We start from the raw sequence: 26,251 nt of genomic DNA, 5'->3' as shown, positions 1-26,251 counted from the left end.
TAGTCAGTATAAACGAAACGAGTTTTTATTTACTTTTTTCACAACTTTGGTTGGAAGCAGCAACATGGTGGTGAAGAACAAGGGGAAGAGGGCGTTGTTTTGGGTATAAAAAACCAAAACCATTTTTTTCTTCAATTTGTTTTCCCCTGGCCATTAGGTACTCGTGATTATACGAAAATAAAACACTGCTTCCGCCGTTTAATTCCAAAATCCATGCCAACTGTTGTGCGTTCGGGGTCGAATTCCGCTCGGTGTCCTAACTGGTTTATATAGTGGTGAATATTAATGTGCGAGCGTATAAGCACCCGCGCTAAGGAGACATGTGGTGAAAGGATTGGTGTAGTGTCGTCTATATTTACAGGTGACGCGTGGAGAAGGGTTGAGAAGGACGTACGTATAAAACGGAGAGAAAAAAAAACTAGCAATAGAATTAATAGATGTCCTCCGGTATAAGATTAATACAAGTCCCCGGGGAAGTCTATATAGGGAGAGGAATATCTCCACTGCTGTTATAAAAACGGCAAACCAAAAATAAATGTCTCATACCTGTTTGCTCATGTTATGTTGGACGGTATTGAACGACTCCGACAGTCATAGTCATATTGTACGCTACAATAAATGACGCGGGTATATAATATTATGCGTCTGTAGCGTGATTCTCGATAGAGGGTAACACCTGAAAAAAAAATTTTATCAATGTCAAAAGAATAATATAAAAAAAATATCAGTTGATAAACATTATGTTATAATATATTAATTATTATTTATAAACGATACCTACATAATATATATGCAAATTAATATTGTTTTATAAATACAATAATCGATTGTTATTTATAATATACGAATATAACTGAAGTTTATATAATGGAATTTTAGACATTATTATTACTTATATGTTATATTAAATAAAATTAATATGTAATTTTATTTTATCAGAATATTAATAATAATTAATATTTTTGCTCTTAAAATATTTTATTGGTAGTGCTTGTGTAGTTGAAGCACTTCTCTGTGGGATTAAAATTATAAAAAGAACTCAACCAACATTACATAACTTTTAAATTCCGATTATCGTAGGATTGAGATAATGTATAAACTGAAAATTATTACTTATTCAAAATCCGATAAATTATACCTACCTAGCTAAATTTGAAGTGCCTCTATAATATTTTTATATGTCCCCATGCGTAATTAAAAAAGTTGTGCATTCCATTTAATGAAATTACAGTGCTTAAAAAAATTTAGTATTTTTCATTAACTTAACAATATTAACATAACTATTGATTTTACACGTTTATACGTATATATTGGAAAAAAATTACAAATAGGTACTAATAAAAAAACGATTTTATATAAATCATTCAAATTACTTATTATATATACTAGGTATATATATACAATAATTTAATTAAAGTTATACATACATCGGTATTTTTTAATATAATATTTTTAGTTTAAAATTTTAAACTTATTCAAATAATTGAAAAATTATTTAGTTAAATTTAATTTGAATTCTTATATGATAGGTATAAAACTGAATGTATTATTTTAGTCATGAAAAAAGTCTATATCAAATAATAGTTCATATTTTACTGATATTAAACGTTTTTGAATTAAGTATATAACAATCGTTGCTAAGAGAAAAGCACATAAGTCGATTAAACCACTGTACAATAATAATATATTATTATTATAATAGCGAACACTGAATTCGAAACGAACAATTGCCTACGCATTAGTGAAATGGTGTAGAAATAGGGTGGCGTGGGTGGTTATAAAACCGAACAACTAATAATTATATCATAATGTATTTTTATGGACGTCTTGTAATTAAAATAAAATGAAATAAATAATAACTGAAATAACTTCTGAAGTCAAATTACACTACACGTGGGACGAGAAGACGCGCACGCATATCTTAAATATTTTTTAGTGGAAATATATTAAATATAATAATTTATTTTATTACATAATATACATAAATATACTATCTTCAGTTAATTAACTATTGAATAAAAAATTCAACAAGTAGGTATCTAAAATAATAAATAAATACTGCTAACACTTATACATATTAATTAAGTAATTATATAATATACAATATCATAATATATAAGTCAACTACCTGAACAATTTAAACACACAAGTGAAAATAATATTAGGTATGTATATATATTTCATTAAAATGTATAAAAAAATATGAAACATAATGCGAACATTATGACTTGTCATCAAATGATGAAGTATTGAAAAATTACTTGAGATATATTAATTAATGTACGAATAATGGAATTCGGTTTGTGAACGGATGCAATAAAAATCCTCCAAAATCAAAAATGTAATTTAAATTTAAATTAAAGAATTATATTATATATTGGTACACCTGCCAAAACAAGTGAATATTTTTTTAGTTAACAAGTCTATTTTGAAAAATTAAATTTACGTCAAAACACGTGTAATGGCTTAAACATATTTTAACTGATTTCGATTTTATAGGTAAAGGTACGCTACGAATTTGATCTCGTTAATCCTGAATAAATATAATATTATAATCCCAGCTTAATAAAAAAATATCAATTCCAATGTACACATATTATACGGTGTAGTGGCATATAGGTTACCCAACGACGTAATACGACACGTCGTGTAGGTTAAGATAATAATAACATGAATATATTATTGAAACATCTATATTAGTTTTAATAAAATTCAACGATTTCGACGATATAATGAATTTGATTAAAACGTAAGTGAGAAAAACCGTGTCATCCATCTAGAACAATCGTATACATTATAACGGATTCCATGTACCTATGAGTTTTCTTAGAGGGAGCTGCGGATATTTGATAATATGGAGATGATGCAAACACAGATAATAATATGAAACCTACGCTGAAGAGCCGCTTGTCTATATAGGTTATAGGTACAGGTATGTATATCTACTTATAATATAACTCGCTCCTCGGCAGTGATGCGCGACGGCGGGGGAGGTGTAAACCACGATTTGACGATAAAAATCGACAGACAATTAATAATCGATTTTTTTCCAATCTAAAATGACTACTGGAAAAAAAAACCAACGTCCGCAGCGCAGTGAATCGTTGCAATTCGCATACAGACTCGTAGACAAATGATAGGTAGGTACTGCCGTAATGTTGTATAATTATTGTGATGTTCTTGTGTATAACATAATATATTGTATCACACGCGTTAACAATTAATAATAGTTGAAAAATAAAATAAGATCATGAGCGCATATTATAATAACGATAAGTAATAACATGACAACAATAATAAATATAATATGTAGGTAACACTCGTTTCATATAATATTTAGGTATATAATAATATGCGTGGATATTAATATTAACATGGATGTTGCACGAAAAAAAAAAACTCGTTAAATTTATTGCGTTTCGCGTGTATAATGGACCTTTCCTTGTTATAACGAGGAACGCATATATAATAGTATAATATTGCAGAAGATTATTGCATTATATATAGTGGTCGTCGTACGAGCTGATCTAGTCGTTAGTCGAACGGGGCTCATTAAAAGAAAGAAAAAAAAACAATAATGTATATAATAATCGGCGTTCCGTGTATATTATATATTATTATTTATTATTGTTATTAATGTGTTGCACCGCACGTGTGTACAGTATAAATATGATATACCTACGATATTTTATTTTCGATAAAAATTAATAAATAAAAAACACATCCGCAGTCCTATCGCCGATTATGACGTTATGCATTATTTTTTAGAATACTAAATTATCCTTATTTTATCGTATCGTATATTATACATTTATATATATATAATATATATATATGTATATTTACAAACCGTATAGTTATATCACGATATTATATTATATAGATGTTATAAAGCATTATGATAAAAGGCGTATATATATATACTACGTTATAATACTAATACTATAATAATAATAATAAGCAATAATACGTTCGTATAAATAAATAATAATAACTGCGATGCCCACACGCGTCCTCCCGATTGCGGCGACGAATATTACAGCGACGGATGCTGCAACCCAAGACGGCGGCGGCTAATGGCTCAATCCACGCTCATTGTAAATCAATTAACTCGTGTTCGACGTTTATATATTCTACAAGAGTAGTTTTTATACATATTTTGCTGGCGATTATTATTCCTTCGTTCGAGGATTCTGCGTATATATATATACATATTACCGTACGGATACTGCGTGAGTACCTATTATAAGTACATATTATATATATAAAACAAAAAATATATGTTGAGCGCATTCATTTCATTTCTGCAGTTCATTATTATTATTATTATTATTATTACACTATTATTATATCAATGTAGCAGATGTTCCTCGTCCCGTGATACAAATAACAACGACCGCCATCTACGGCCGAGTAGACAGAAAAAAAATGGTTTTAATATTATATCGGTTTAATATATATAGATATAATATAAACATGCGATATATAACTATATAATATAAATGTTATATCGCCGTCGCTGTACCGTGTTATTAAAAATGCATCACAACCGCAGAATATAATATTATATTATACGCACACACATAGTACCTATATAATATATGCCTATGCGTATTGCAGTACACGCGACAGCGTATATTATACAGTTCCAAAGTTGTACGAACGTAATTCGCTTGATTTTCCCAACTACGCGCAACGACTAGTATATTATATGGAATGTATATTATACTATTTGGATGCTATTATATGATTACGCAGACCCGAGGACAACGACGTGTATGGTACCTATTACACGATTTAAATACGACGAACATTATGGCGTTTTATGTAGAAAGAATAATAGATTTCGACAAATAGACTTAATGTCACCGATCGACGGCTATAGTGAATAATGACGATCACGCACGAGAACTCCCAATCAACTGGCTGGTCTCTCGTAAATCAAAATCATAAAGAAAAGCGTAATTTTTTTCCATCCTTTATTTAATACAAGCATACCTTCATTAAATATATTTACATCGTTTCTTCTATATAGTAATTATTATTATGTACTATATCGGTAGAACACAACTGCAGAAGATGACGTTATACGGTGAAACTATATTTATTATTATATAGGTATATCATAACATAATATATTATACTATACCATTTCGTACAATGACTATAGGGGAAAAAACAAATTGAAAAACTTTGACAAAAATTAAAAATATTATTTTTACATATTATAGAGCAGCGCGTATTAAGTAAACAGGGAAGGTGCATGCACTACAAGTCGTCCATTATAAAATAATGACTTCATTTCCACCGCCACCGCGGTCACAATTAAAAAACTAAAATACAAAACCACAAAACAATATGTCATTATGAAGTGCATATATATATTTAGTATAATAGTGCAGCTTGTTTTAAACGACTTTTTTTCTGCTCTCAACGATGCAGCAACTAACAACAGCAGCCGCAGCAGCGACTTTTTTAAGTGGCCGACAACAATTTTTATTATTATTATTTTCCGTGGGGGGGTGCAACTCGAAAAATAAACCGAGCTTTAACAAAACAAAACTTGAGTGGCTTTTGTCAGGCAATGGTGATGGCCTGGAGGAAGAGCTTTTCCATCGACCGAGTATTGCGGTGGTTTTTCATTATTATTACATATAATAATTTTCATTTTTTCCTACTCATTCTACTTTTCTTCGTCAATAGGTTTTCACCGTGCATTTTTTATCAGTTCTCGTCTTGCATTGTTCGTGAATCTTGTGTATGGGTGTGCTTCTATATGTTATAAATACGTGTATACATTATATTACGTATTATACGTCATACATAGTATATAGCACACAATAATAATGAAGAAACCCTTTTTTCGCTACCCCTCCGCCGACGTGTAACCACCAGCGCCACAATGTGACGTGTGTGTTTGCACGTGATGTGCACTGCACTATCTCCTCCACCGTCATGCATTTATAATAATCATTGCCAGAGTATATAATAATAATGATAAAACTAGTGTTGTGCGTGAAAACGATGAGTGGAAAAGAAAAGAAAAGAGTGGAGAAAACCGAGAAATTCATTGCAGCACAGCAGCCACTCGCGCTTATACCTATATATATATCTACCTCTCATCTGTCTTGTTATAGTACGTGTAATATATATATATATATATATATATATAGGTAAAAATAGAGAGAATATACACACATAGTATCGTATATAATATGTTATAGAAGAACGGAATAATAAATAAAGAAAAACGCACACTCACGCGCGCCGCTTTTTCCCCTACGTTCTTATTTTGTACTTTTTTTTCAATTATTTTCACTTCGACGACCGCTGACACAATACCTCTAACCCGCTGACGTTTTGAGTGCAATCCGTCCATTTTTCCCATGTATACGCACGTAAAGTCCCACACCTCGACACATGACACTCACGTGCATGTATAATATACCGATTGCTAACAGCGGACCCGATATATCGTCAATTAAAATTAAATTTTTTATACTATAATATGAACGATGGTAAATGCATCAAAACAATAAGTATGGTAAATAAGTGTACACGCGGCATGATACGATAACGTATCAGTCGATTCGTTCTTCGAATTTATACATTTTTTTTTACATTTTCTATAACCAGAGTCCAGAAGTATAAATATGTGTTGTTCAATTTTCTTTTTAAAGAATAATATTTTGGCGGATATTGTTTTCATTGAAACCTACTCGTTTCCGCTATTTTATATCTATAATAATGTTCACTATGAAAATTTTAGCCTACAATCCGATCAATTTCGCTACTTTGATCTACTGATTTGATTTTGAAATGAATCTGCAGGATAAACCTATACTTTATATTATTATATATAATATATATAGGGTAGGCACACATATCAATAAGTCACTCTTCTTATTCGGTCGTTACTTAAATAATATACGTTTTGATATTATATAGCGAATAGTTTTATGACTTGTAATAATTTCTCCCATAAATATTGCTGATAGAGATAAATCAATTTTGCTATACTTAATATTATTATGATATTGATTTTTTTTATATATACTGCAAAGCTATAGTGCATAGCTCATGCAATACCCCACATAGACAGTGATTGCGCTCGCTTTATGTTCAGGCACGCAACTATACAAAGGCGAACTTTTTCGTCCGATTATATGGTTGTGCGTATATTATAATAATACGAGTAATAAGAGACGAAAATATCTGAAACGAACAAAGAGCGAGGGAGTATATTATAGAGATCAGAGAAACGGCCGGATATTATAATCGATGACAAATAAACACAACGAAGGAAAGGTTGCCCACTCGAACACATACACGTGGTCTGAAATTATGCGGTGCGTCCGAATGAAAACTAGTTTGGTTTAGACACATTTCGAAACGTGGGCGTGTCACTACTACTATATATATTTTTTTTACTTTGATAACAAAAAAAAAGTCAATGTATGGTATAATAATACGTTGCAAAGAGCGTATGGGACTGATGGCGACAACGACGGCGACTACCATGGCGGTGGAGGCATACTGTCGTGCATATTATATTCGGCAACAGTACATAGCATAATGATATATATATACCCTTCTATATTATTATTATGCGCGTACGGCGGTGGCTTGATTGTTGATGATTGTCGTCGACCCCCGACGTTTGACACACGCTGCTGCTGTTGCTGCTACTACTACTACTACTACTACTACTACTACTACTACTATTATACTACTACTACTACTAATGTAACACGACTGCTTTAAACATTTCCGGCTTTGTGTTATTATTACTAATTTTTTTTATTATTATTATTACTACTTGATGCAAAAATACGAGCAAAATTACGTCTCCCTCGTAGAATGGAAATCTTATTTATTTACATGTCACGTTCAGACTTTTGAAAGTCAAAGACGAAAGTGAACATTATTAATATCGTAAGTATTTATGAAAAAAAAATGCATTGATTTTGCCAACGGTCGCGGATTGTTTTTGCTCTTTCGCTGCATGACGCAATTAAGACTTTTTCTCATTTTCTTATGTTTTTCTCTCTTTTTCTTTAAAACACAATTTTTTTCATTTTACTTCTTCTCTTTCCATACATAATAATATATATTTGTCCTGATTAACTTTCGTTCGGTACACAGACACACACAAGAATACTCCACTTTACTCAAAACTGACTTGAATGTAAAATGCAATTCAATTTTCCATCTTGTGATTGGCACAAATTTTAATCATTGACGTCGATATCAAGAAAAATATTTAAAAATAAAAAACTTTTACGACTAACGAATAAACGCGCGGTTATTGCCGTTAACTAAATAATAACTATCGTAAATAAACAATCGAGTCTATAATAAACGGCTATATAATGATTCAATTAATTCGTCAAAAGTCTAAATAACTAAAATTGTCATCTCGACTGTGAAAATAATTCGAAAATTCGATATTTCAAACAGTTTATATACGAGCAAGTATATAATGTATTAAATAAATATATAATGTTTATGTGATGAAAATGAAACTATGTATAACAAATGACAACACACAAAAGGAAAAACTGCAATATATTGAAATTAATTATCTTGTCATGGCCACAAACATCTTAAATAGTTGAGTCAAGCAATATTCATTATGTTTTAAAATAGTTTTTTTAATGAAAGAACAGCACAAATACTCAAGTCATATTTTTTTGGTAGCGTTTTCTGTTGGCTAGCGATTAAACACGGTCTTGTATTTATAACTATAATATTTATCACTGAAGCATCGTACAATTAATCCAAATTTTATTTTTAATGATGAGAAATTTATTCATTTTTCAAATAAAAATGAGAACAACACTATAAACTATTAAAAAAAAAAAACATATAGCTACCCATTTACGAGTACATAATATTATATAAAAAAATAAAAAATAAACAAGTATAGCGGTATAGAGGTACTAATGAGTATCGGTCATTTTTGTTCTACAATGTTGATTTTTGAAAACTCTGCGTCATACTAATACAATATATCTGGTGTTTTTTATATTATGGGTGACGTATGCCGGTTATGGTAATAGTCATTTTTAGCGCACCGCCAGGATCATCGCGCTCTCACTTTACGGATTTCCCTCGGGGGAGAAGAAACCGTAAAACATCGGGAATTTCGTTTTCTAAATCGTTTTGATTTGGGTTTTTTTTTTGTTTTTGAATGATTGGTACCACCACCATCGATCGGGTCGGTCGTTCACCTCGTTTGTGTACCCGTACACACACACACACACACGCGTGCACCTATAATATAATACGCATGTATGATGTATATTGTATACACACACACATATATATATATATTATACATTACGTATAAATACAACTGCATACACACTCGCGGTCGTAGCTAGAAAGATACCGACATACCGGTTTAACGTTTAAAGCGGTCGCCGACAATGGGTCGGGCGCGTAGGAAAACGGGGCTAAAACACGTGCCGTGAGACGGGCACGTATATTAGAAAAACGCGACAATATTGTATTCCGCAGCCGAGAAGATTACGCGCTTTTTTTCTCAGTACCCACATTATTTATTTATTATTTCTCTTCTACAATTGCAGTATCTCGCGCCGATCATCACACGTCGACCACGACTGCTGTTAGTATTAAATGTAGGTATAAGTATAAATTATACATGTAGGAAACACACGTTTGTTACCTACACTATAATACAAATATATGCACCACCACTGAACGTAACTTATGTATGGATGATATTAGTTTATATTATTATATTACCGTCGTTACGGTATAGGAATTTGATATTATTGTATAAATTCTGGTTATTCACAGCTAATAATTTGTCATGTTGTATTCATTGTATCATAAATTTATTGGCTGTTATATGTTCATAGAATCTTCCATTAACCATAATATACCATTCGATTTTCATCAGAGTTGGGCTGAACTAAGCTTTTAGATGCGGAACATAACGTAGGTTAGAATCAAACTTTACCTGCATGTAAGATTTGCACAATATTTTTTTCCGAAACGTACCTAACTAAAAACTGTCGTAAATTAGGTGTATTTCATCGTTAGACCTACAGAAAATATATATGGCAGGTTGATATTGTAACACTAACACATTTTAAAATGATATATATATACCGAGTGAATGAGCTTAGAATACAAATAAGAAACGATTTATATAAGTCATTACAAAATAACGAGATCAATCTGATATCCTCTATTTGGGACGTTTCCATCGTTGAATTAATAACAATAATATATATACGACACCTATACATAAAAACTCGCGTGTTTGGTAATATAATTACTGTGCGCGGTATACCCGCGCGCCGTCAAATTACTGGTCTTGGTCAACGGCGGCAGCAACACGTTTTAAGAATTTGACACAGTAAACACACCGGATGAAACGCGTTCCGAGCGGGAACAAAATACAAGAGTATATAAATATTAAATGTATATACGAATCAAGTTTTTGTTGTTCAGCCAGATCAATTATTTATACCGCAGTATTGTCGATCGATGGGTTTGGTTTGATGTGTCGAAGAGATATTTACATAAATAATCATTCCTCGTATTTGTATAAAAAAACAAGACTAATTAGAGAAAAAGAAATAGAAAACCGTGAGAAAAGTTCTGATTTCGTTACATTATTATAGAACAAACGATGATTTTAATTACAACTAGTAGGTAGTTAAAATAATATTATCCATACTATTGAAACGTGCGTAAAGAACACGGCCCTGTGTGAAACACATCACAGTCCACAGAAGAAGATCTCGTTGAGTTTGTAGTATTCACTCGAATAAAACTTATTTTGACAGATTCTCGAGACAACCAAGGAGCCTATTTGCGGTGCTAACCAATTCCAATGTATGTATATGACGTCGCAAACCATTACAGGTTTTGAACTCCACGACCAAGATCACAGCGGCATCATCTGTGTGTGGATGTGGAATAATAATATTATGCATGCCGTAGGTGTGACTCGCAATAAGTTGACTCTGTTGTGGTTAGCGATTTAAGACGTATGTATAACAGGTACCGAACCAGATATATACCACGGGAGCAGAGAAGATAGCCGGCGCAGTAGCCCACGCGCTCCCGATGCGGTCGGTCGATATCATACTGCGGCTGCTGCTGCTGTGGCCGAGCGCACTGGTGCAGTGGTAGTGTAGCTCGAGGACGTATTTAGCGTACATACACGCCGCCTATTATACATAATATTCTCGGATTACGATCTTAATGTAGTCTATATTATAATGGTGGCGCGCGAGTTGCCCAAGAGCGGTGGCGGCGGCGGCAACAATAGAAAATCCGCAGGTCGGACACCTCCGCGGGTTATTTGTTCCACGCGTATATATTATGTATGTAGGTACATTGTCTGTAGTACGGGTTAAACATATTACCGTCTAATAAAGATAGAGCTGGTAAAGGCAAAATAGGCGTGTGAGGCGGTTGTATTTATTTATTTCTATTCGATTGTGTTGTCGTATTCTCGCGTATAGCCGCTGCAGTAAAGTATATAAGTAGTCCTCTTCCTCATCCAAGCGGTTTACTTTTAATATACCTATTATAATATTATATACTGTAAATTTGAGATTTTCTTAAAGAGGGGTGGGTGGGATTAGACGTAGTTTTCGTATCTTTGCTCAGTCGTTTGTCTGTTTCTTTTTGAGATAAAAATTTCAAGGCCAGATTCGACTTCGCCACCGCGGCGTATATTAGGTACATATGCACATTATAGTGTTGTAGTAACAGCAGTACATTCAGACAACGGATGGTTATCACGGAACGCCCCCCGCCGTATTTATTAATATTATTATAGTGGCTATCGTTTTTTTTTTTTTTATATACATTTTTGATTTCTCCGAACAAAAACATTAAATTGTAATATTAACAGAAGATGCCGCGAGTCCATTTAAGAATTCTTACAGACCATGGTCCAGGGCGAAATCGAAATAGTTTAAAGCGACCACGACGACGTGTCCTTGCAAACTTTAGTAATTGACGTTGAGCGAAGAAAATGCTGTAATCATCTTCAAAAACAACAATATTAATATTAAGTATAGAATAACATTTATATTCATTATACGGACTGGTCATGTGGGTAGGTAGATACAATTCCAACAATAATTGGTCACTGTCCGTCCCCCTCCTACTGATAAAAGCTCTGCAAATTAATATTCGATTTACAAACACCTGTTTTTATCATTTAAACCATCGACGAACGACATTTAATGTATATATTTGTATTGTATTTTGACAATAATAATATCGTAGGTATAATGCAATGCAGTGCCAACTACAGCGGTGGGCTGTAATGAATCGCAGTGATTATTTATGATTTTTTTTTATTTGTTATTCGTGCAATGATTAGTAAAAATTAGGTACTGCAAGACACGCTAGTGGTGAATGCGGGCCCTCTAAGAAATACCACCTTTGAAGTAATCAGATACAAAGCAATTCGTACAAAAAAAAAAAAAAACCACAATAATAAACAAAACAACTAAAAAAATAGCTAATATTTTATAATACTAAATATATATATTATGTATTATAAATTTATATAATATAAATCAATATATTATATAACGTTTTGTTCGAAAAACATGTATCGAGCGTTCAAAGACAGTGAGATAGCTTAGGTACACACATAACATAGCAGGAGCAATACACCACCGGTACTGCAAACGGTATACTGTACGGAGAATCTCTGGAGGCGATAGTTGATAGTTGTTGTTTTTTTACTGTCGATAACGATCAGAAAATCACCGATACACAATTTGTAGATCATTAGCTGGATACGCTAAACACACTGCCTAACACGCACGCGCATCATGTTCCTATGTATAAAATGTGTACCAATTTACAATAAAATAATATGTTTCTTTAAATTATTTTAAAAGTGTGTACCTACACTGTATACGTATAATGTATACAGCTTCTTGTTAGTGTCATCTTTTTTTCAGTCATAGTTGTGAATCTAAATAAAAGCGTGTAACTGTGTAACTCTTCCATTATTGAGAGGTGTTCTATTATATATTTATATAAAATTAAAAAATATAAAAGACCTCGAACTCATTATGTACACATAAACGTGTAAAACAATATAAAATCAATACGCCCTGCATAAATAACCTGCAGCTCGTCATTAATACTTGTCGGACGTATGATACACGTATAAGGATAATAATATGTATGTATATATTATATATATATATATATATAATAGTATAATAGTATTGTGATTTGAAAAAAAATCAACGTCGTTATTACAAAATAATTAATCATTCTCTGTAAGGCAGGAATGAAAAAAAAATAGTATATTTCGACGTACAATACAAATATAACTGGTCCTACTAGTATATTTGGGAAATAGATACATCATATTATGGTATCATAACATTTGACAATCACGAATTCGGTAGTAGTATAAACCGTTTAAGCACCAACCGAGATGATGCACACAGAAACCGTAAGAGGTAGATAATCATAATATTTTTTACATCGTTTTATCCTCTGTGCGTCGTACACAAATGGGAACATATTGTTCGTCTTCGTGCGGTTAGACACTATTGTTGCACGGGTGTGTATAGATTATATTGTTCAGTAAAAACAAAAAAAAATAACTATAAAATCAAAACACGCGATAACAACTGTCTGGTGCGTACTTCCATGTTGTATATTATATAATATGTATATTCGTATGTTTTTTGATATCCCGAGCCGTTTATTACGAATTCCACCACGTATAAAATTATTATTAGTATTATTATTATTATTACCAACTACAAAAACAGTAAATCATGTAGGTAACAAATGTCTAGGAATGTCGAGTTTATTCATAGTAAAAATATTTAATCGTATTGTTTTAATTGAACAGACTGTTCGTAATGTGTATGATAATATTATATTATTTTGTAATGTGTTGTACGCCATAAGAGGTTTTGAGATGAAGATAACGAATGAAAGTGCATAATATATTATAGGGATAGTTGTAGATGACGAAAACGCGTAGTGTTCTGGTCTTCTATGTATCATAATTTATTTTATTATGATGTAGGTACTATGCACGCGGTGAGTAGTATATATATGATCGAATATGCAGGTAGTAGAAGGTTAAAAACAATTGAAAGGGAGAAATAAAATTATAAGGAAAGCCGAAGAGCCTGGAGCAGTTACAAAGTATATACATCGGTAGTGCTACTACAATTCTACCGGTAAGAAGCCACGTCTAATGGCACGTCATAATCATTTATAGCTAACAAAGGTATATATATATATATACTTTAACGGTATTTCGGTAGTACGATTATAAATATGATTTTATGAACAACACAAATGAAAAAAAATAATAAATTTATAATTACTGAAATGATTGTGCTTTATAATTTATAATTGATACGATTACTAGAGCAACTGCTTTGATAAAATTAATTAGAATCTTTTTTATTTAGATAATTTATACGTTAAAGTCAGCGCAGGCATTGTGATCGAAAATTAATAACTACTTACACTCTTATACGATCACATTCGCAAATATAATATGATAATCTTATTATGACGCACTAATAGGTACCTATGTCATGCACAATACTTGCGCTATAAAGAAAAGGTTAGGTTCGCAATGAAGTTCGCATGAAGTTTTTTCATATTATTATTTTGGAAACAATATGGTATACAATTATTGTTTTGACATTATTTCGGATATTTCCTATATAATATAAGTATATTTCCAAAGATTTCGGTTTTATATTTTAAAGTATTTTATTTATTTATTTATCATGTTACATTTATTTATTTTTAAAAGTTGTTTGAACATTCTATTAATGTCAATATTATATGATTAACTTTCAAAGTTTTTGAATGTCGATTTTAATTTCCGAGATAATTAATTATTTTTAGACCGTTGTCTCCAAATCACTATATAACTTACTATATTAAGCACAACTAAAAAAAAAAAAAAAAGAAACATTCACGTTATAATTAGTCTGACAAATGAGTTTTAAAGCGCCATCTCCATTATTATAACCTCTACAAAAACTCAAATTCAGTTCTGTTCTGCGTGTTATGTACTCTATAGTTTATGTTTAGTAATAAATTCGACTTACATACAATTTTGTGGTTCAACAATTTTGTTAAAAGTAACTAAATTAAAAAGAGCTATAGTTGGGTTTAAACTTATTAGGCACTTCACTGAGTTCGTTCTTAGCGCAATCAGTTATTAATAATATCTCGTAACAAACGAAACTAAAAACAAAATAATAATTGTCGTAGTGACATTTTTATCTCTGTCACCGTTGATGACTTAAAAAAAGGCTAAAACTAAAATACGAAGTTCACAAGAAAGGAGCTGTGGTGAGGCAGACAACTAGAGAGTATATAATATCGTCTGTACCGACAGTAATAATAATAATAAGAGGAAGAATACCTTACAACTATAGTTTTAGCTACCATCATCAACACTTTGCTGCTTAAAAGTATGCTGACACGATAATTATTTCAATTACGAAATACACAGAAATCTGTGCTATAAGTTTTGGTAACCACTACCACCATTACCACCTATATATTGTGGCAGCAACCTACGTTTCAATGCATATGTCCGTAGAACAAACGAAGTATAAGTAGCCCACGTACAATCACAAATCGCATTTATAATAATATATAATATTATTACGCGTGTGTGTTTTTCTCGTACTCAACAATTGCATATTATATTATTATTATAGTCGTGTGTCCTGCGAAATCTCGTTAGCACCCGCGGCCAACTCTAGTACTGGTATTATAAGTATACATAATAATAATAATGTGTAAAAGAGGCGGAAGAGAAAATACAGCAATCGAGAGAGACGGACAGACGAGGATCTGGCGCGAAACTCGTACGATGCAATGACTCTTGTTTAAACGTCAGTGTGTGTAATAATAATAATAATAATCATAGTAATACTCGCATTAAAAGCGCGTTTATAACGTTATATAGATGTATATACACGGTATGCGCGGAAACATTGCCGAAAAGAAAAGAAGAGAGCAAAAAAAAAAGAAAATAAGATAAAATAATACACCACTCGAGAAGGCGATATTGACCATCCCACTCACGATGCGGTCTATCCGGTTCTTTAAATATCCTCTTATATTATTATACCTATACACGCGGCACAACGAAACACGCTCGGTGGCAAACGTTTTAGAATTTTTTTTGACCAATTATGCATGATTCCATTATTCTGCACACCATGTATATCTTAATATATAAGTTAAATTCTAATAAAATTCTTAAATATTTCATTGTACCTATAGTAGTTCAAGAATAAAATAGCTCATTTTAAGTCACAGATGGAAGAGTATAGTTTTGTTCATTGTTAAGTATAAGTGCTTTAAAGACTAAAAAAAAAATTTATATAGTATTAATTCCAATATTAAATATTGCCTCTTATAGGACTTTGATTATTTTATTTATTAGGAATTGTGATTTGTAAGCGTTATTCGACCAAGTTTTAGGACTATAACTATTAGGTATATGAAATATGATTATAGCTAGTTAATTATGTCTAATCTTCGATTTCAGGTATAGAATTCTGATTGTACTCCGGAATAATGTAATAATCCCCTTTTAATTATATATTTTTTTTTCATTTAATTCACATACATCATTTAAATTCCTTTGGAGATAATAATATGCTTATTGTAAACAAAACTTCAAACTATGTGCTTACAGATAAGTGTTCTAATAAATGTTTGGCGTGGAAACAAAATATGATCAAAAACATCGTCCTACCTCATTACGCAGTCTTACGACCAAACATCGCACAATCCTGCACTTTCTTTTGGCATTAACATTCGAGAAATTGCTCTTTTTACTAATAAAAATGATTTATACACACACAAACCCATTATCCATTTACCGGAACGTAAAATACAAGTTTATTATGTTTATAGATTATTGCACTTGATACAAAATAAAAAATATTATAGTAATGTCAAAATTATGAAAACGAAATATTTTACATAATTTGTATCGCTCCCCTTGTTATATTATTTCCGTGTCCGACAGTTTTAGATCGAAATCTTCACTATCCGAAACACGTGGATTGATTAAACACACACATACACACACACATATATATATATAATATTGCATGATAGTATAATTTATGCACAATAAACTCGTTTCGATATAAAGTAGAAATTTGTTTGTATAAAAAAAGATTAACTGTCAAAAACAACGCTTTTGGATCGTATCGAAGTGTAATATACATTAAGGAATTTGTATTCTACGACCAACGTATATTATATTTTATATTCTGTAGCATGATGGCAACTTACAATATTTTAAACCGAGTTACTAATTAATTTAAAGGAAAATATATCTATTTATATCTATATTATAGATAATGACAAAAAAAACTTAAAAGTATAATTTTACAAATCCATTATTATAATAAATTCGTTTTTCGACCGATATTTTACCGAAACGCACAACGAAGACGTCTTAATCACGCAATCCAGCTGCTGACGAGTCCAAGGGGCAACAATTTACATAACTCTGTAGATTTTTTCTCGGACCCCAATCAGCGTACATGCATAATTATTATTTCACGTTTCTTGTACGAACATATAAATGGACGAAACCAGGGAACTATTATACGTATATATAGTTTCGGCGAAAGGACGTTCGTTTTAATTACGAAATAATCAATATATGGCCAATGATCGATCGTGTCTCATACGTGCGTTCTCCAATATATAAACGTTGAAAAATTATTAGCCGTTAGCGATAGTTAAAAATAATGAGTAATTTTTTTCTAAAACATATTATATGATACACTATATTATAGTAATTTATTATTGTTGTAAAAAAAATACAAGCAACAGTACATGCTGTGTGTTTAAACATATATTTTACTGAAAAAATGTGTTAAAGGGTTTATTATTTTTTTACATATATTATATGACACTTGAACTTAAAGTTTCAGTATAACTTATGATATAGGAATAATGTGTATACTGTGTATAGACTTAAGATGTCAGGTGTAAAGATATTGTATGCATAGGCTATAATATACTACATAAGTTGTCGTAATTACCACTCATCACGTTCTCCTCCTGTGGTCTTTAATAATAATTTGAGAACTATCCAAAACGTATTTTATTTTTTTTACCTTGAAAAATTCAAATAACGTATTAATTGGTTAATTACCATCATATTATCATCATTTTAGTAAAAACAAAACAAATACACTAACTAACACACTAACATAACTATAATATTTAGTCGGAATCTATAATATATAAAATTATAGGTAGGTATAAGTATGTACTCGTAAAATATTTATTATTACATTAATGTAATGGTTATAATATTAAATGATGACACGCTTTTAAAGTTTGGTGCTTTTCTGTTTTCTCATAATCTATTTAATGTATTATATGCCGTTATAATATAAAGTCTTTACGCATCATGTAATATCTTAAATGGATTTTTATTACGAAAATATTTTTAACGTATAATACATTTACTTTTTGGTAAATTCGTCCCATTATCTAAGTACATGAACATATAATATATTTTAATTTTATCCAAAATATATATACCTAATAGTAAAACCTCAATAGTAAATGTAATATAATTGTATAGTGAGTGATATTTATTGCATATTACTCAATATACTAAAAAAATTACACGTTCTTGAGTTGTTTTAATTACGTACATTATATATTTAAATATTTTGTGAGTCTTATGAATACTGCAGTTATTTCGTTGCACGATAGAATCAAAAATAAGATTCTGTTTTTTACGAGCATATATTAAGTATACATTATATTCTGGGTAACAATCGTGAAATCGCCAAACTATATGTAGGTACAACGAGCGGGCTTCTACTAAAAACTCGAATTTATGGTCTTAGATAAAAAAAAAGAAAAGTATAATGACCACTACAGCTGCATTGATACAATGATAATGTTAATGAGCTGCTGCTATACGCGTTTATCTAAAAGACATTGTACATAATATAGTATTATAGTGCTGTATGCTACTGCCGAGGGTCACTGGCTTTTAACAGTTATTACCCTTAGTCCTCTATGTATATATATACGATATGGACTGTTTTTTATACATATATTATTCGCGTCTCAGACATCGTTATAAATCTAATTTTAATCGTAAAAAAATATTCTACCTAATATCTAGCTCAATTATGGCACCAATAAAATCTGAGCCGACAGACTTTTTTATTGTTGACCCTGCTACACAGTATTATACAATGTTTTATACGTATAATAATATACGATTGCGTAAATGTTTCCGAGCACGACTTTTTGAAATCGCAAGAATTCTTATCTATCCACATTTTATACGACTTACATTATGCACGAGAAAATGGTCTATAAAAAAATAATCGTGAAGTCACTGGTCTTATATACGCGGTGGAGTGGTTTTAACGTTTTGACATTTCTATTACAGAAAAAAAATAGTCTCTAATAGAAGTAATAAAACTAACAATGATAATTATTGAACGTTTATGATTATCAGATTCCAACAATCCTACAAAAATCTTGTAGTTTGCAATAGTAGATATTAACTAAAATAGATTATTAATGTGAGTAAAACATGGCGATGACTTAGGTATATAGAAATAATTTAGAATTTTACTTAGGAATTAGGAAGTAAAAAATTAATTAATTCTGACATTGATTCCTGTTTTTATAAATTTCAGTCAATCCATTCAAAAACTTTAAATATAAATTTAATTAGTAGTTCATTATTTATCATTGCTTTCCTTGTATGATAAAAAAAAAGACATCGTTGTTAGCAATATAGTTTCACCAATTGTGTATTTTAGTTCGTTGTATTAATACCAAATAATAATAAAGTGAATATATCTAGTAAACAACGTATTTATTATTCTTGCGACGCCACAATATAATATAATATTATCTAATACTTTTAGTCTTAATTGGTTATTGAAATTAAATAATTATAACCAATATATGGTATACATATTCGAAAATTTGGTCATATAAACAATAAACATGCAGATAATAAATCAACAAAGTGAAAAAATAAATGAATTTTGATCATCTATTGAACTGTAAATTCAATAAATATAACCAATTATGTATTGTATAAACATCATCATTGCATATTAATATATTATTTAATAATAATATTATTATGTTTAATATTTTTTTGACGGAAGTACAGCGTATTGAGCGTTAACGTTTGCACTTATATAGTGGGTTTCTTGTGTTATATACAACTTCTTGTATAATAATATTTATAAAATATTTGAACAGATTTCGGACAAATTTTTTTTTTAAGTTTGTTTATTGTTACGACTTCTATCTAGATGTTACAGTAGATAACTTTTATCTTATAATGCCTTAGCGTCATTAACATGACGGGCTTGTTCGCACTGAATAGCGATTTAGCGCTTGTCTTATACATTAATTTCTACATAACACACGAGTGTAATAATTAATATATAATACAAGGGTACTTATTATATCGACAATTGATCGATTTTCCGTTTTTAATTGTTTTTGATAAATGTATTATATGACTGCCACCAGATGACCTATTATAAAACAATTCCGCTAAATATCCTATAACATATTAATAATGCCTCCGTTCCAAGCAGCTATTCGACGTAGACTGCATTTTATACGTGAGTGCACGTTGATTTTTTACCACGTAATCGTAAAATATAATAAAACATCGTCGTTCTAAATGTATACTAAAAATGGACTTCGAGAATATATAAAAATAAAATTGTCCAATAAAAATAATATGTTATTATTACTATTATGCTTGTATTACAACCACCACACCGCCGCCGTTTCCGCTCTCTATACGTGTTGCAGTGGAATACGAAATAATAATAATATAATAATGGTTGGCGGCAAAACAACTATATATACACATATACAGATACATATAATACTTATCTATCCACTTCCAAACAAATTATTATTATGTAGGTTAGAATTTATTTTTTACACATCGGCGAAAATCGACTTCATCACAGACCTAAGACGAGCAGAGTAACGGCGTCACAACAATAATATAAAAGATTTACAACTGATATTTTATTAAAATAATTCGTCACGTCGTACTACTACATTTAAATACACGATAAATCCGACGGATATGAATATGCAGTTTTTCATTCGACTGTATGTTATTTCTTATACTATAATATAGTAATGACTGATAAATAAAATTATTTAGGTATTAAGACTTTATAATATATATATATTATTATATTACGATATGACAGAAGCTGTTTCGTAGTTTTTACAAAAATCTTTATCAGTAATCTAAGTAAAAAAATCATTGTAAACATAAAAATCCATCCAATATACAAATTTTTAAATATTTGGTTTAATCTTTACCATTTTTGCTTTGAAAACAGAACCAATTTTAAAGGGTTATCATAATTATTATTTATAATAATACATATATATTTATAAATTATATGTAAAAACTAAAAACATAAAAACTAAATTAAAATTAAAATTAAAAAAATGTTGTAATAAAAAATCATCATGTATAATTTTATTTAGGAAATTATATTTAAGTTTTTAATATTTTTGCTAGCTTTTAATCAGAATAAAGAAACATGTACCTATTCAATAAAATTATATGTATTTAATTTAAAATATCCACCGTATAGTTATGATATGTTAATGTAATATATAAAAATACCTATATTATATTACCTCCAAGTTTTGATATCTATTTGTTCATTTTTAGATGACAAAATAATGTAAAACGAGAGGATTTGTTTCTACTTTCTAAATTATTTAAAATTGTGATAGATAATGGCGTTTTTAACTAACACTGAACAAGACAACGGCTAAGATAGAACTTATCGTGATCGGATACGCGTGTGTTATGTAAATGTTTAAAACTACCTTTAATAATCGTATAATTTATTATTCATATTATATTAAATAATTATTAGTTATTATGATATTGAGTATATTTATGAATTGATTTATGGATTTATAGATTTATATTATAAATACATAAAATAGGTATATACATTAAAATTAAACGATATATTATTTATTAACGAATTTAATTTGGAAACTTAAAAATATTAAAAAGGTACTGATTATATGTATAGTGTATACTTGTCAAAATGTGAACTATGACTCAACTAGAAATTCGATAACGCGAGAATGTAACTATATACAGTGTTCGACGATAGCACATATTTCTGGACAAATTATATTCGAACGCATTTTGCCAGGGGCGGCGACGATTGCGATAGCTAGTAAGTTGATAGGCGATTCATCCGGGTCGGTTGAAACGAAAACTATTAAAATATAATATGCGTACCCGACACAAATTTTTTGCTTCTAAACACGCAGAGAAAAAGCTTTTTCAATTACAATAAACGTCAATTGTGCGGAACGTCTCAGTCGGATATCTCTCGCGCGACGCCACCACCGATGTTGCTGCTGCAGTCTAATTATTTATTACGAAACTGGTTCTTCTTCTTTTCAACGTTAGTAATGGATAAAAGCGCGGGTCCGTAAACACTATCACTCGTATGATTCGTATGCATATATTTAAATATACGAGATGTATAAATAGTAATAAAACCACCGACAGGACTACAGGTCGGGTATATTATATATTATGTTATTAAATTATTATTATTATCATTATCATATAATATATATTCCATCGTTTTCGTCGTCATTGTCATAATCGCAATACACGCGCTGCAACATCATCTCTCTGCACACGACTAGTCCCCGACTGCACGTACAACATCATACTATATAATAATAATAATAATAATAATAATAATAATAATAATAATACACAATAATAACACGTACATTAATATTAACGTGTATGAGTACCTCTATAGATTATTATATTATGCGCACCTTAGCGAGACGGACGTTTTAAAATAATACAGTATCATGCGCGTGCATACGTTTAATATTTCGCGTTTTGCCAATCAACTATAACGTAGCTGCGTCGTCGTTAATTATTATGTTTTCGTTTCGCGCGGGCACGTTATGCGTCCTGCTGCAGCGCTGCAAGCCGTTTTCTCGAAATAAAAATAAACGCCGTGTACATAGAAATATTATAGTATACGATATGCTGGTCGGACGAGAAGAAGAATGAGAAGAGACGAGATAAAATATAATCACGAACAACCGTTAAAAAAACTGGTTTGTCTCTCCTCCGGTCAACGCTATGTTATTATTATTATTATTATTATTATTATTATACGCTCTATCGTATATGTGTTCGCGTCTTTATTGTTTTCATTATATATTATATTATACGCTTACACGTGTATAATAATGTGCACACAAAAATAAACGTATACCGGTGCGTTTTAAGTGAAAAAACGTGTAATTCGTAATATCGTTGACCCCGACCGCGCGCACCTCCGAAGGGATGACATCGCGCGCGACACAGCAGCTATTCTTAATGCTCTACCCCCACGCCATACGAAATATACATACGTGTATAATATGACACCTATACGACCGCAGTATAATTTATCTAAAAAAAAAAAAAATAACCAGACTTTTCGGTTATCGACAATAATTAATCGATTATAGCTGGCTGTAATAATGGATTTCATCTTACACGATAAAAGCATCATATTATATACATATATACCTAGTGATCTAACTTGCGATCCGTATAATAGTTCGATGGATCAAACAAAATTACATAGGTACGCTGAAACATCGGTTATGCATTATGACGCTGCAGAGACCATCGAATATATTATAATCAACGATTTAACATTAGAGTGTATAAAGGTCATCATCGTGTCGACGGCATAAACGAAATTAAACATTTTATATTGATAACAGCTATTATTTTATAGTTTCACGAGAATTAATGAAAGTGAAGACTAAATACACTGTAAAATCAATCTAATAGGTACGATATAACTTAGTATGGCTTTTTTTTTTTTAATAAATATCCAAAATTGTGCATACATTATAAGCCTATAAATATTATAAAATAATACTATTACTAAGGTTCTAACACATCATTCGAAGGACATTTCTCTAAAAAAACCCCACTAGGATTTTATTGAATGACAAGAATATAGGAAACAGTATAATTGTAATAATATTATGAGAAATCAAGTTATCCATATTATAATAATAATTTACTATACACATTGGTATAACCTTATTGAAATCAATAACCATACAAACATACAATAACGACAATAATTAAATAATAGCATATATATGGCGTGAGTTGTTGATTGTGTGTGAGTTTAGTCCGATTACATATTGGGCATTTCCTGAAATTGTGTCATATATTTATGGTTTAAATGTTTTTGGCAGGTCATTAAGGATATATCTACTAGGATATATATACTTCAAGTCTTGCACGTACGTTGTACACTTGGGAAATCTATAGTTAATTTATTTTGATTAATTATAAATAATATTCAATATTTTTTACTTGTTTTACTATATACAGTTGCTGTGACAAATTTTTAAAAATCGTTAAATATAATGGGGAAAAATGATTTTATAATATAAATTAAGTTTATTTTAATGATTTTTACCTTAAAAATCAAGTGAATACAAATCACAATTTTTTTTTTTTTTTTTTTATTAAAATGGACATTCTCCATTTATGTGCGAAATAAAATTTACAAAGAGAAACCAGTTTTTATATTTCGTAAAACTAGTACCATAAAAGTTCAAACCCATCGTTAAGTATTTAATAATGTTGTTATCAAAGGATCGTTGACATTTATCGAAAAATTACAAACGGAGCGTATTATATAGGTACAATAGATTCAATAAATAAAACAAATGTTGAGTTCTAGTCGAAAATAATTTGAATATTTAATTGATGGTAAAATAACGTTTGTTATAAAATACGAAGAACATAAAAATTATTGTAATTCTGATTATACTTTGAGATATGTCAGAATAGGTATTAGGTATGAATTTAATTAGAAAACCTGGAGCGGGGATTATCACGTTGTTTTTTTTCAATCCCATTCGCATTCCATGTAAATTATAATGTATAAAATACTATTTATGCTTTCATATATATATAACTATATGGATAAATTAAATAATCAAAATAATACAAAGAATATATTATGTAGGTACATTAATTCTAAATTATCAAAAAGATATTAACAAATCTCAAAAACTGAATTCTCATTTAAAAAAATTAACTAATAACAAAATATATTATGTATATATAGCATAAAAAACCCTGTTGGATGAAATATTGCGATAGGTGTAATATAATAGGAAAAGCAAGGCCCTATAAATAGGTACAACTAGTGAGAAATTGGGAGAACTTTTTATTAACTTATTATTTTATAGCATCTGCATAATGTACTTAAAAAACTGGAACAAGTTACCATTATTCGAACATTTAATAATTTAATTATTATATTATATTTTAATTTATATTATTTGAAGTCAATAGCTTTTATTTTTAGCTGTCTCATATCAGAAATAAAAATATTAAAATTTAAAAAAATTGTATTAAATAAAATATTTAAAAAAACTGATACATTTTTATTGTTTTGCTGTTGGGGAAATATCATGATTGATTATTATTATATGTCATACATAAGGTGTATACACTTAAATGAGTTTAATGCATTATGAATTGTTTATTACAATGCAATTATAGTTACCTAGTATTTATAATAATATGGTGATTTAAGGGGACTCGTGCCTTTTACATGATTGCTTAATAAAAAAAACAACATATTTTTATAAAACAAAAAGTTAATCACCTCTTATACAACAAATTCAAATTATAATTTTGCAATCCTGAAATGATGATAACTAGTCAAAAAATTGGCTCATAGATTTGTATACTAGGATCGAAGGTTAGTTTGACGAATACGTCTTCTGGTATAAAAGATTGCTGCCATATCACTGATTGACAGAAAGTAAAAAAATATACTCTCTTATAGTCTGGAACATAGAATTTTCAACAAAGTGGACGGCTCAATACGGATGATAATAATATACGCGGTTTATCCGATATCTATCGTCTTGGCGATATTTATTATGTGCAGGCAGCGGCACAAGACGTGTACAAGTACAAATTTGTTATTGCGCTATAAATATTATTGGTATATAATATAGCTGACGAGAACGAGTATAATGTGTGTGCGTAAAAGAGACAAAGAGAGAGAGAGAGGCGCTGGCGGTCGCTGGTTTTACTTTAAAAGGCCATTTCAATGTGTTCCGGTAT

General features: G+C 30.2%; 1 protein-coding gene across 2 annotated transcripts in view; it reads right to left on the bottom strand.

The window, feature by feature from the left end:
• LOC114131492 (transcription factor SOX-5) overlaps positions 1–26,251 on the bottom strand; it is a 157,551-nt gene that overhangs the window by 99,744 nt on the left and 31,556 nt on the right. For both annotated transcript variants that reach the window (XM_050202476.1, XM_050202477.1), the window contains exon 2: positions 547–676. The gene's annotated coding sequence lies outside the window, so the exon portion shown is untranslated. The remainder of the gene's footprint in view (positions 1–546; positions 677–26,251) is intronic.

This window comes from Aphis gossypii, chromosome 3, assembly GCF_020184175.1.
Source record: "Aphis gossypii isolate Hap1 chromosome 3, ASM2018417v2, whole genome shotgun sequence".
NCBI classification, from domain to species: domain Eukaryota; kingdom Metazoa; phylum Arthropoda; class Insecta; order Hemiptera; family Aphididae; genus Aphis; species Aphis gossypii.
Note: the sequence above shows the minus strand (reverse complement) of the source record. Positions and strands in the feature narration are given on the sequence as shown.